The sequence below is a fragment of the Eurytemora carolleeae genome, unplaced genomic scaffold, assembly GCF_000591075.1.
Source record: "Eurytemora carolleeae unplaced genomic scaffold, Eaff_2.0 scaffold1050, whole genome shotgun sequence".
In the NCBI taxonomy this organism is placed as follows: domain Eukaryota; kingdom Metazoa; phylum Arthropoda; class Copepoda; order Calanoida; family Temoridae; genus Eurytemora; species Eurytemora carolleeae.
The window spans coordinates 99549-112756 of record NW_019396939.1 but is presented as its reverse complement, the minus strand read 5'-3'; positions in this window follow the sequence as shown (position 1 = coordinate 112756).

Genomic DNA, 13208 nt, shown 5'->3' with positions numbered 1-13208 from the left:
AATAGATAATCCTCAGCTTATTCTAATAATATTATCCTTTAATATTACATATTCTCATAGACTTAAATAGATAATCCTCAGCTTATTCTAATAATATTATCCTTTAATATTACATATTCTCATAGACTTAAATAGATAATCCTCAGCTTATTCTAATAATATTATCTTTTCATATTACATATTCTCATAAATTTAAATAAATAATCCTCAGCTTACTCTAATAATATTATCCTTTAATATTACATATTCTCATAGACTTAAATAAATAATCCTCAGCTTATTCTAATAATATTATCTGATAAAAATATATTCAATTGAAACAGTTTAAGTTACGAATCTATATTTAGAATTATTTAAACTCCAGCTTTATTAATATTAAAGGGACTGTAAACGTAATTTCAAGTAGTCCTTAATTAACAACCCTTGAAACACTTGTTTAAGCACAGTAGATGAAACAGTATGTTGATCATTTTTTATTGAAGTTCTCTGTAAAATTGATTTGCGGATTTCAGCATCAGAGACAAGGGAGAAACCCAAATCTTTATTAGGCAGTAAATCTGTCTGTCTGTTAAGATCTGATAAAGGGCTAAAGAGTAACATTGTGAATTGAACACACCACTCTATAAATAGTAGGTGACTTGAAATTGGATGCAATTTATCAACACATGATTACTATTTGGTCAACTTTAGTGACCTGTGTTTCCATTAATAGATTGAAACTTTATATTTGATATTTCCCGGAAACTAATTTTAGACAATTTAAGATCCATCGGAAGTCAATTTTCAGACCTCACCAGAACTTTGGAATTACTTTTACACAGTTATATATAAACAGTTGAACCAGATTTTATAGGAAGATTTTCAAAACATTCTATCAGAAAGTCTAACCCTCTGTATAGTTTGTTTTATTCCAATTTAAATATTTCATAAAAGACATATTCCATATATGAGATAATACGAGTCAGCTTTTTCTTCTGCATAAATTGTAAGCACTGGAGATAATCACATTGAAGGAATTGAAGCGTAATTTTAAGAGATCTTCAATGCAAAGATGGCAATTCCCGATATAAAACGATTTCCTAGAAACCTTAAACTGATAAAACGGTGTCCTTGAAACCTTAATCTGATAAAACGGTATTCTTGAAACCTTAAATTGATAAAACGGTATACTTGAAACCTTAAACTGATAAAAGGGTGTCCTTAAAACCTTAAACTGATAAAACGGTTTCTTTAAAACCTTAAACTGATAAAATTGTATTCTTGAAACCATAAACTGATAAAACGGTATTCTTGCAACCTTAAACTGATAAAACGGTATTCTTGAAACCTTAAACTGATAAAACTCTTGAAACCTTAAACTGATAAAACGGTATTCTTGAAACCTTAAACTGATAAAACGGTATACTTGAAACGTTAAACTGATAAAACGGTATCCTTGAAACCTTAAACTGATAAAACGGTATTCTTGAAACCTTAAGCTGATGAAAGGGTATACTTGAAACCTTACACTGATATAACGGTATCCTTAAAACCTTAAACTATTAAAACGGTATCCTTAAAACCTTAAACTGATAAAAGGGTATCCTTGAAACCTTAAACTGATAAAACGGTATCCTTGAAACCTTAAACTGATAAAACGGTATCCTTGAAATCTTATAATGATAAAAAATGTTGAATTTTTCCATTTTTTATTAAAGAGAGGGACCGGCAATGTATGGTAGTTGAACTGAGAATGCAGTATTATGGAGAAATATTTTAGGATTCATTTGAGACATAAAAAGCGTTTTAATGATAATAATTACTGAGTTTGAAAACAAAGTTGATGTTAAAATCATCTATTTGAGTGGTTACGTTTTAAGAATCGATTTTTAAAAACTATTCAATGACAACCACGAAATGATAACAAGACATGATGTTTATTTATAAAAAAATCAGTTAACTGTACAATGATCATGAATGGGTTATTTTTGTGTAAAAAGAGGTGGGGGCAGTAAAAAAGGGGGGACAAGGCCCACTTTGAAAAAAAAAACGTTTTATAGCTATGACCTCAATTGCATGTTGGAAAGGTCTGATAACAATGAATCACTCCCCCCGAACAAAAACCAAGATATAGGTTTAAGGAATAAAAAATATATAAACAGTACAACAAGAAAAGATTTAAAATCTGAATTCTCCGAGTTTTCTCTGAGAGTAAACACAGTTTCAGACCGATAAAACAGTCCTGCTATTATTCTAGTCCTTAAGTTAAGTGTTACTAGATTGAAAAGTCAGAATTGCAAAAAGAGAAAATTTGTCAAAAAGCTAAAATTATTCATTATTTCGTTGTCATTTATCCTGTAATCTCCCCTCCCTATCCTACCTTTACATAATTAATTACTTTTCCTAGATTCATTTATCTTGGACTAATTACAATAGTTAATATACCAGGAGATTAAATAGTTTACTAGCTCATATACTTACTAGCTAATATACCAGGAGATTAAATAGTTTACTAGCTCATATACTAACTAGCTAACATACCAGGAGATTAAATAGCTTACTAGCTCATATACTAACTAGCTATATACCAGGAGATTAAATAGTTTACTAGCTCATATACTTCCTAGCTAATATACCAGGAGATTAAATAGTTTACTTGCTCATATACTTACTAGCTAATATACCAGGAGATTAAATAGTTAACTAGCTCATATACTAACTAGCTAATATACCAGGAGATTAAATAGTTTACTAGCTCATATACTAACTAGCTAATATACCAGGAGATTAAATAGTTTACTAGCTCATATACTAACTAGCTAATATACCAGGAGATTAAATAGTTTACTATATCATATACTAACTAGCTAATATACCAGGATATTAAATAGTTTACTAGCTCATATACTAACTAGCTAATATACCAGGGGATTAAATAGTTTACTAGCTCATATACTAACTAGCTAATATACCAGAAGATTATATAGTTTACTAGCTCATATACTTACTAGCTAATATGCCAGGAGATTAAATAGTTTACTAGCTCATATACTAACTAGCTAATATACCAGGATATTAAATAGTTTAAGTCTGATCTCAGGGGTTTAAGGGAAGGTAATTAAGAAAATTGATTTAAATAGGTTATACTGTTACAAGCTACGAGCTACAAAAAGCTTACATAAATATATATAATAAATATAAAAAGGTCCAAAAATTTACACAAAAAGCTTTAACATAGCTGAAAACTATCTCAACTTATAAGAGATTTGTTTTCTTAAAACCTGTACATCTTTGTTTCATTATCTAATGTTCCCCAAATGACTTTCCATCTTAAATTTCCCCTAAACCAAAGTTTTCCCTCCACATTTTCCCTCCCCCTCCCACCTTCCAATCCGGGATATCCAGCGTATTATTCAGTGTAATATTATATAAAGATAAAATGGCTCAAGGGGGGAGGGTATTCCCTTTCAAGATAAACTCCCTACGGACCTATACATCTATATTAGTTGGTTGGAGTCCTATTCTCTTTATTCACACATATGCACAATTCAATTACTATGAATCTGATCACGGATTCGAAAGAACCTGGAAAACCATTCTAATATAATTTTGCAAAGTTGAACGAAAGTACAAGTTTCTTTCAAGAAGTTTTGAATATAATTTGAGAAGAATTCACCAACAGAAAAAAATCGTTGAGTTAATGAGAGCTCAAACAAACGAGCTTATTAATGAACTAATTAAACAAAATTACCATTCGTGCCAAGTCCTTGAAATTACAGTTGTCGGCGTATATGTAAATACAATGAAGACGACTTTTGATTTTAATTTTTGATTTTGCCATACTTTCAAACAGTTTATAATACACATAAGACTTGTAATTGGAATCAAGAGCCTGTTAGAAACCAAAACTTAAATAAAATTCATCTTGATTGTATTGATATAAACGCAGATCATTGTAGAAACTTACATACAAATTCAAACAAATTATAAATTTTTTTCGTTCTACGGAATGAATGATTGGAAAAGGGAAGGGGAAGATGTTGACATATTTACGTTAAAAGAATTAGACTTGTAATAGGAGAACTAATATGCAAGGACTTTTTCACATGTGTGTAAACAGTATTTTTTATGTAATTAGATCAACAATCCATTTAAAATTACACATTCTATTGTGTAAAAAAAACTGAGATTAACAGGTTCAGAATTTTCTCTAGATTTGGAACTGAGTTTTTGCCACAAACTCAAATATTCTAATCCCTAAATCTTTGCACCGAGTAAACATTTGATATTTCAAACTTGGAATATTTTACCAAAAGAATTCAAAGTTTGATATCTGCGAATACTCAACTCAACTCAACACAAATAAAATACAGTTCAGAACTTTTTTTTACATTAAATGTTTACAATAGCCATTAGCCTTGAGAGTTTAGAAAGATAAAAATATTTTTTTAAAACTAACTATAGTATAATAAAATTTCTACAATAACTCTTTTGGTTTTCTGATTCCTGTGATACTGTTTTTCGCCATTCTTTCTTTCTTTTCATTCTGCAGGGCGCGCGCCCGGCCGCCCCCCCCTAGTTGCGCCTCTGGCAGAGATAGTTCCTAACAATAGTATAGGTAGTTATTATACTGCAGAGATAGTTTCTAACAATATAATAGATAGTTATTCTACTGCAGAGATAGTTTCTAACAAAGTTATAGTTATTCTATTGCAGAGATAGTTTCTAACAATATACTGGGTGGTTATTCTACTGCAGAGATAGTTTCTAACAATATAATAGATAATTAGTCTATGGCAGAGATAGTTTCTAACAATATAATAGATAGTTATTCTACTGCAGAGATAGTTACTAACAATATAATAGATAGTTATTCTATGGCAGAGATAGTTTCTAACAAAGTTATAGTTATTCTACTGCAGAGATAGTTTCTAACAATATACTGGGTGGTTATTCTATGGCAGAGATAGTTTCTAACAAAATTATAGTTATTCTATGGCAGAGATAGTTTTTAACAATATACTGGGTGGTTATTCTATGGCAGAGATAGTTTCTAACAATATAATAGATAGTTATTCTATGGCAGAGATAGTTTCTAACAAAATAATAGGAAGTTATTCTGTTTTCTGGGTATAAGAAACTGTAAACTTGAGACTGAAAGATTTTAAATTTTGAATTATAGAATCAATAAAATGGAAATGCCAAATTCAATATTTCACTTTAAAATAAAACAGTCTGTTACAGGGTTACTCACAAAGGATGAGGCTTTAATGGTTACATAAAAACTCTCCATAAATGTACTGAAATAAGAATATAAAGAATTCAGAGGCAGCTTGAAGGGGGGGGGGGGTGTAAGGGGGACGTCCCTTCTAAAAAAATTAGCAGCGCAAGAAAAGAGAGCAGGCACATTCTAGCTTTTAGATTTGGATTTTTAGATAAATTAAAAATTCAGTCATTTGATGAAGAGTCGTCTCTGAAGTCTTATGATTTCTTGCTACCCTGCAGTACCTACTTTCTGTACAGCTACAATGATCTACAGAGCGTCCCATATCATATTAGATTATCAACAATCTTTAACGCCAAAATAAGCACATAATACGCAAAATATCTAGCATTTTCTGCCAACAAAATTTTCTATTAGTCTTATTAAATATTTTTAAGTGATTCATTCTTCTTAAATTTTCTGATTTGTCCCCCAAATCGTAATTTAGACCCATTGACGCGGTTTAATTTGATGTGGGACACCCTGTAATATGTGAGTATTATTTAAAAATTGCATGAAAACCAATTTTGCATTTTTTACATTATGCATTATTTTTTATTCTGACCAAATGATATTAACCATCTTCCCACTATAAATCAAATCTGAACCCAGGACAGATATTTAATTTTGTTGGTTTGAAGATCCAGCTTTAATTAGCTTATTTCGAAAGCTATACATCTTATATATGTTACAAATTGTAAACATAGTGGTCAAGGGCGGCCATTCCCAGATAGCCAAATTGTGCAAAAGGAGCGCAAATTAAACGTCACTTTTCGCATTTTTACGTAAATTTTACGTAGAGATTTTGGTTCTTTTTACGTCATGAAAGACGTAAAATCGCACACTTAGCTACGCAAATTTATTGGTTTTAGTATACGTAAAATTTACGTAATTATATTATACAAATTTACGTCGAAAATGCGCATTATTATTTTCCCAATGTCAGCTCTCTTTCACCAAAAATTATGCTAAATCTAAGTTAATTTGATGCATGCAGATATGCCATCAATCCCTGCAGTTGGATGGATGCAGTATAAGTATCTCTCTAAACTGATTCCATTCATTAGGGAATACAACTTGACATAGAGATTACTGCTTCCAGCTTCATAATTAGTAGGGAGTTATTAAAGTTATATAAATTTTTCTGATAGAAAATTCAGTGAATTTTCCTAATAAAAATGTTTGTATTTTTTAAATTAACAATAATTTAAAACCTAAATCTTGACTTCTAAATGATATACTTTTAGTAAAAAATTTAATCCGTACCTTTTTCTTTTTTTACATTTTACGTAAAACAAACAGAGACACCTAGCGGTAAAATTTGGTACTAAAAACCAGTGTGATATGTTGCGCTTTAAATTCTCTGCCCAATTAGCCCCCCCCCTTCCCACTCTTATCTACAAATCACACGGCTTTCTATTTAATATTACATTATATATTGCTGCACTCTGCACTGCAGTGCACACACACCTAGGCCACTCAATTCTTCAATATTTAAAACCCTTAAAATATATGCGTAAAAAGAGCGCAATTTTTACGCAATTTTAATGCTAAGAAAGACCATTTAAATTCTTTTAAAAAGTTTATTTTTTCAATTTATTTTGGAAAATGCAATATGTGCCGTATCGGAAATTTTAAATATTTCACAAATAATTTAGATTTAGAGTTTTAGGAAATTACGCAAATTGAGCGTATTTTTACGCAATTTGTATACCTGAAATAAAATGATACACATCTCCACAAATTCACGATATTTTTACTTAAAGCTGGGTTATAAAATATTTACTTCAGAAAAATTAGATATTTACACTACTTTGAAATCTAGACTTACGCAAATTTGCGTTTTAATTGCGTAATTGGAGCCAAAATATTATGCGTTTACGATGCTTACACAATTTGGATAGCTGGGAAGGAATTATGATATTAAATATTAATATTAATTATCAGTTCGACAAAAAAATATATTTCTAGCTTGTTTCATGTAAATATATGATGTAAGTACGACGAAATTTTGTATGTTTTTTTTTTAATTCCTTACTTAACGAATATGTAGGCTGTACACCTTCATATGTTGATCAACATTTCAGGTTTTAAGAACTACTTTCCTGATTTTTGTTCCTGATTCCTAGATAATTCAATGTTGTTCCTATCTCGTAACAATTGCTTGATGTTCCTATTTTTGTTCCCATTTTCAGAATTTGTTTAACTTCCCCGGCATCCCCGCTCTCTAGACTCCCTTTTATTGTTAAGTTGTTACAGATTCCTGATTCTAATGCTTTCAAATGTCGTCTTGAACAAAAAACTTTTAGACAAAATAGAAGTTTCCTTTTGGAAAGACGAATATCAAGTTTAGTATTCATATTACTCCTTTATCCACTCTTTAGAATTTAGTTCAACATTTTTAATGCTAAACTCAAACAAAAATATTGATAAGATAGAATCATTTCAAAAGAAAGCTATTCGTCGATGCTATTGCGTTTTCACTACTGCCGAATTTGAACTATTGATTTTTTGAACTATTGGTTGTTTGAACTATTGCACGTGGTACCACATGTAGTAGTTCAACAACCAATAATTCAAACGCTCACATTATGTGGACATTTGAACTATTTTTTTGCTCATTTGAAATTTTTTTTGGTTATTTGAACTATTTTTTTGATCATTTGAACTATTATATATGTTCAAATGACCCAAAACATAGTTCAAATAAGGAGAAAAATAGTTCAAATGAGCAAAAAAATAGTTCAAATAACCAAAATAAAATAGTTCAAATGAGCAAAAAAATAGATCAAACGAGCAAAAAAATAGTTCAAATGAGCCAAAAAATAATTCAAATGAACAAAAAAATAGTTCAAATAACCAAAAAAAAATAGTTCAAATTACCAAAAAAAAAATTCAAATGAGCAAAAAAATAGTTCAAACAAGCAAAAAAAAAGTTCAAATGAGCAAAAAACAGATCAAACGAGCAAAAAAATAGTTCAAACGAGCAAAATAATAGTTCAAATGAGCAAAAAAAATAGTTCAAATGAGCAAAAAAAAATAGTTCAATAAACCAAAAAAAAATAGTTCAAATGAGCAAAAAATAGTTCAAATGAGCAAAAAAATATTCAAATGACCAATAGTTCAAACGCTCAAATAAGTAGAAAAATAGTTCAAATGAGCAAAAAAGAGTTCAAACGAGCAAAAAAATAGTTCAAACAAGCAAAAAAATAGTTCAAATGAGCAAAAAAAAATAGTTCAAATAACTGAAATAAATAGTTCAAATGGGCAAAAAATAAATAGTTCAAATGAGCAAAAAAATAGTTCAAATAACCAAAAAAAAAATAGTTCAAATGAGCAAAAAATAAATAGTACAAATGAGCAAAAAAATAGTTCAAAGAAGCAAAAAATAGTTTATAAGAGCAAATAAATAGTTCAATGTTAAAAAATATTGCAAAGCTCGTACTGCATAACAAATCTGGAGGCTCGTGCCTGCACATCGGATGCTCAGGGCAGCCAGGTGTTTGCCCTAAGTCCTTCAGTAGTCCAGAGTTTTAGGTCATTTTCATGTCCTGAATTTTCAGCCCGATGTCTCTTGCATGGGTTTGACTACCCCTAAGTTTTGAACGATTTGAACATTATTCTACCAAAGGAATTGAGTCTTTGCCACAAACTCTGATTTTCTAATCACTATATCTTTGGAACCGAATGTTGCAGACCTTAGATATTTCAAACTATGAATTCTGCTAGATCAAATAATCTGAGTTTGAAATATTAAAGGTTTACAACATCGAGCTCTAAAGATATTGAGGTTTAAATGTTTGATTTTGTTCCAAAGACTCAATTCCTTTACCGATTTTTATCAATATATTTTGATTTGAATAACACATATAAACCAATTGTTTGTTCATTAAAACTATTTTTTTAACGTAAGTGCAACATTATAAAATAAGTGTCAAGTAAAGTGTACACACAAATAGTATTTCTAATTTGATTAGAGAGAAAAGACTTTATAAACTAGATCATATCAGTATTAGAGTTTATATAGTTTATAGTTTATAAGTGTTCTTAGAGATTTTTAAAAAAGTCTTATGTCTCCGCACACAGGCCAGGATCTATTTTCCGCACAGTCGCCATCTTTCTTAACAAGCTTTGCATTGTGAAAATTTTGTAAGTTTATATTTGTGTGCAAAAGTGCGAATAATAGGGACAAATTGTCCGTTTGTTATCGCTTAGTGTTGTAGTGAAGTCGATCAGATCAGACAATTAAAAATTGTTTTTAAAAAGTGCGAATAACTATTGTTTTTCAAGCGGAAACGGATCAAAAAAAAAACGGAAACGGATCAAAAATTTGAGGAAACCGATCAAAAATATGGGGAAACAGATCAATTTTAAAGTTTTTAAAAAAAGCGGAAACGGATCAATAATATGAGGAAACGGACCAAAAATATTGGGAATCCCCTCAAAAATATTGGGAAATCCCTCCAAAATATTTGAATAAAATAAAGGGGAAACGGATATACAATTCTGGGAAATCGATCAAAAAAAAGAGGAAACTCCTCAAAATTTGAATTTAGAGGGATTTCCGAAAAATTTGAAGAAATCGCGGAAATGCCTCAAAAAACCCGGTTTTTGAGGGGTTTCCGCGTATTTTTGATCCGTTTCCGTGTTGAGTCGTTTCCGTGTTGAGGCGTTTCCATGTCACCCTCCGACAATAAGTGAACCTAAAGCAGGATTGTTTAGACTATACTTGGATCTGAACCAGGATTTCTCCGACTATACTTAAACCTGAACCAGGATTGTTCCAAATATACTTGAGCTTGAACCAAGATTGCTGCAACTTTAATTTAACCTGAACCATGATTACTCCAACAATACTTGAACCTGACTCAGGATTGCTACAACTGTACTTGAACCTGAATAAGGATTGCTAAGATTATACTTGATTTTGAACCAAGATTTCTCTGACTAAAATTGAACCTGAACCTGGATTGCTCCAACTATACTTGAACCTGAACCAGGCAGGATTACTTCGACAATACTTGAACCTAAACCATGATTACTCCGACTGTACTTGAACCTGAATCAGGAACACTTTCTTGCCTTCCGTTATTAATCAATAATCACTTAATTTTTTTCACAAAAACCTGTCAATAATTAGAAGTTGGAAGTAAATATTTTGGAACAATTTTTGAAGCTCTGTTTTTTTTCTAAGGCAATTATTAAATGAAACTTTTTTATGGTATGCAAAAACGTTTTCTTTTTTGTATTAAATCCTGTGACATATGTATGTGAAGTCAATTGTTTATTGTGAAGTCTTTATGATTCATTATTGATTAAACAAATTTACAAGGAATGATGTAATAACATTTCAAAAACAAATTGCTGAAAAATTATTTTTGAACTTGACTACTGCAGCGAAAATTGGGTTAAAACAAATTTTGAGAATATTTTCTTTGTATACAATTTAAGTTAGTTTTTAAATGGCATTATTACTTTTTCACTGAAAATTAAAGAATTGATTATTATAGCCAGCTGATTAAAGGAATCTAAATGTTAACTCTCCTTCAAATAAAAGTTTTGTAACAAAATACAATACAAAATAAAAAGCTGGGTAAAAATTTTGAACTAAATATCAGCAATGAATTCGTTAATTTTTACTATAAGAGTCCGACTTGTATGATCCAGTCATAATTTTTTCAGCTTGCTAAACACTTCTTTTCATTTCTTAAGGTTTATGGAAGTTTTAAAAGGTGGACCCGACAATACTCCTCCTGAAGAGTTAGGAAGAGTTAGGAAGAGTTTGGAAGAGAAGAGTAGGGTTTGTTTAATTCTGGAGGAAAAGAGTAGGGCCAAATATTTTAAAAACCTCTTGATTTTGCTTTTTTTACAGCTCTTATTTGTTCCAAGAAAGTTGTTGTCAAAACATAAACTTATATATGGCATGCAAGAACATTCTCATTTTTCAATTAATTTCTGTGACGGATGTATGTGAAGTCTATTGTAATATATATATATATATATCATTCCTTATTGATCAACAAATTTATAATAAATGATGCATTAAGATTTTTAAATAATTATTTTTGAACTAGAGTACTGCAGCAAAAATTAAGTTAAAACAAACTTTGAGGATGTTTTTATTGCATATCATTTAAGTAAGCTTTTAAATTGCATTATTGTTTTACAGAAAACTAAAAAATTGATTGTTTAAGGTGGCTGATTTTAAAGGTGACATGGAAACGCATCAACACGGAAACGACTCAACACGGAAATGCCTCAAAAAAACAGAATCATAAAACTAATTTAATGTAATCTTTCTCATCTTTGGAAGATTTGGGATCCAATATCCAGGAAATGATTTCTTCTGTAATAATTTTACTTTAATACCCCTGAAAAAGTGTTTTTGAAAATAATTTTATAAAACTATTAATTATTTTTTTTTATAATTTTCTCTAAGTGACTTATTCTTCTCCATTTGAAGGAAGCTCCCCTGATGACAGTTGGCATATTAGTACCTGAACCATATCTGGAAAATCTTGCCATCAAAAAATTACTCTCAATCTAAAATCTGAACTATTGAAAAAGAGTTTTTTTAGAAATGTCAGAAATTAGGGTAAACCTTTCCAGTCCGATGTGATCCATGCTCACGTGCTTAGCCCTCTGCATTGAAATATAATAAAATCTAATTAAAATTAAAATCATTGACGTATCTCAGTCCGGCCCCATGGAAATTTGTTATTACCATTATATGTCCTCAGAGATGCTTCACCCCGAGATCAGTCCTGTTCTAGAATCGCTCGGGATCGGGTTCATCAGCTGGCGCCCAGGGTATAGTATTTACTGAATATATAAAAAGGATTTTGATTATGTGAAAATACTCTTTCAGAGAGTGTAATTTAAACAATCAATCAATTAATTAATAAACTTAGTTTTTACTGAATATAGAACAATAGAATTAAATTCAATAAATTTTTGAGAAGGAACAGGTCAGTATTCCTTAAGAGAGTGGAATTTAACCAAACAGTCAGTTAATTAATTAACTTAGTTTTAACAAGCATTAACTCAGTCCAGATAATAGAAGAATTTTTAACCCTATTCCCGCTGGGGGGGGGTCAATTTGACCCCCCCCTGTAGTTTTTTTTACATAACTCAAAAAGTATTGGTCTGAGGCTGTTGAAATTTTCTGACTTTTCTTACATACCCAAAGCCCTCCCTTTAGGTCTAAAACCGGGCTTTAATACTAACTGCCTGAGTCCTCAGGCACACTGCCTGAATGACTGCTTTTGCCTGTAGCAAACTAAATCTTTGTTTTGACCCACTTTCACTTGTCAGATTTTGATAAAATTTAGCTTTTTGGAAAGCCTATGACATAAGGAAACGGATTGCACAAGTTTTGCGAAAAAAAAATTGCAAATTTTTTGCAAAAATTCTGTCAAAGGAAATTTGCACATTTTTAGTTTTTCTTGATTAAAAATCAGGTTATTTAAAATTTTGCAAAAATTTTTGCATATTTGAAATGGCATGGTCAAGGGCTTTTTAAAAATGTATAATTTGTCATTTTTTGGACAAATTTTTTTTTGCAAACATTTTTACTATAAAACTGGATTTTGCGATAAAAAATTCAATTTTCGCAAATTTGCAAATTTTTTTGCAGATTCTAAAAGTAGAGCACAAGAGCTTTCTAATGATGTATCATTTGTCATATTTGGACATAAAACATGGGATTTAGAGGGGGGGGGGTCAAATTGACCCCCCCCAGCGTATCCTGGTTTTCAAGTACCCCAGCGGAGATAGGGTTAATTAGGAAAGTTAGGTTTATTTCCGTTTAGTAAGAAGTAAAGAGATATTTTTTTACTTCACTTAATATTTAAGACATGGAAAATGTTTATGAATATTTCTGAAAGAGGAATATTAATGGAAATTGGATTGAGAAAAATTGAAAAAAGTGTATTGTTTCCATGTGAAGACACTATTTTCATTAGGA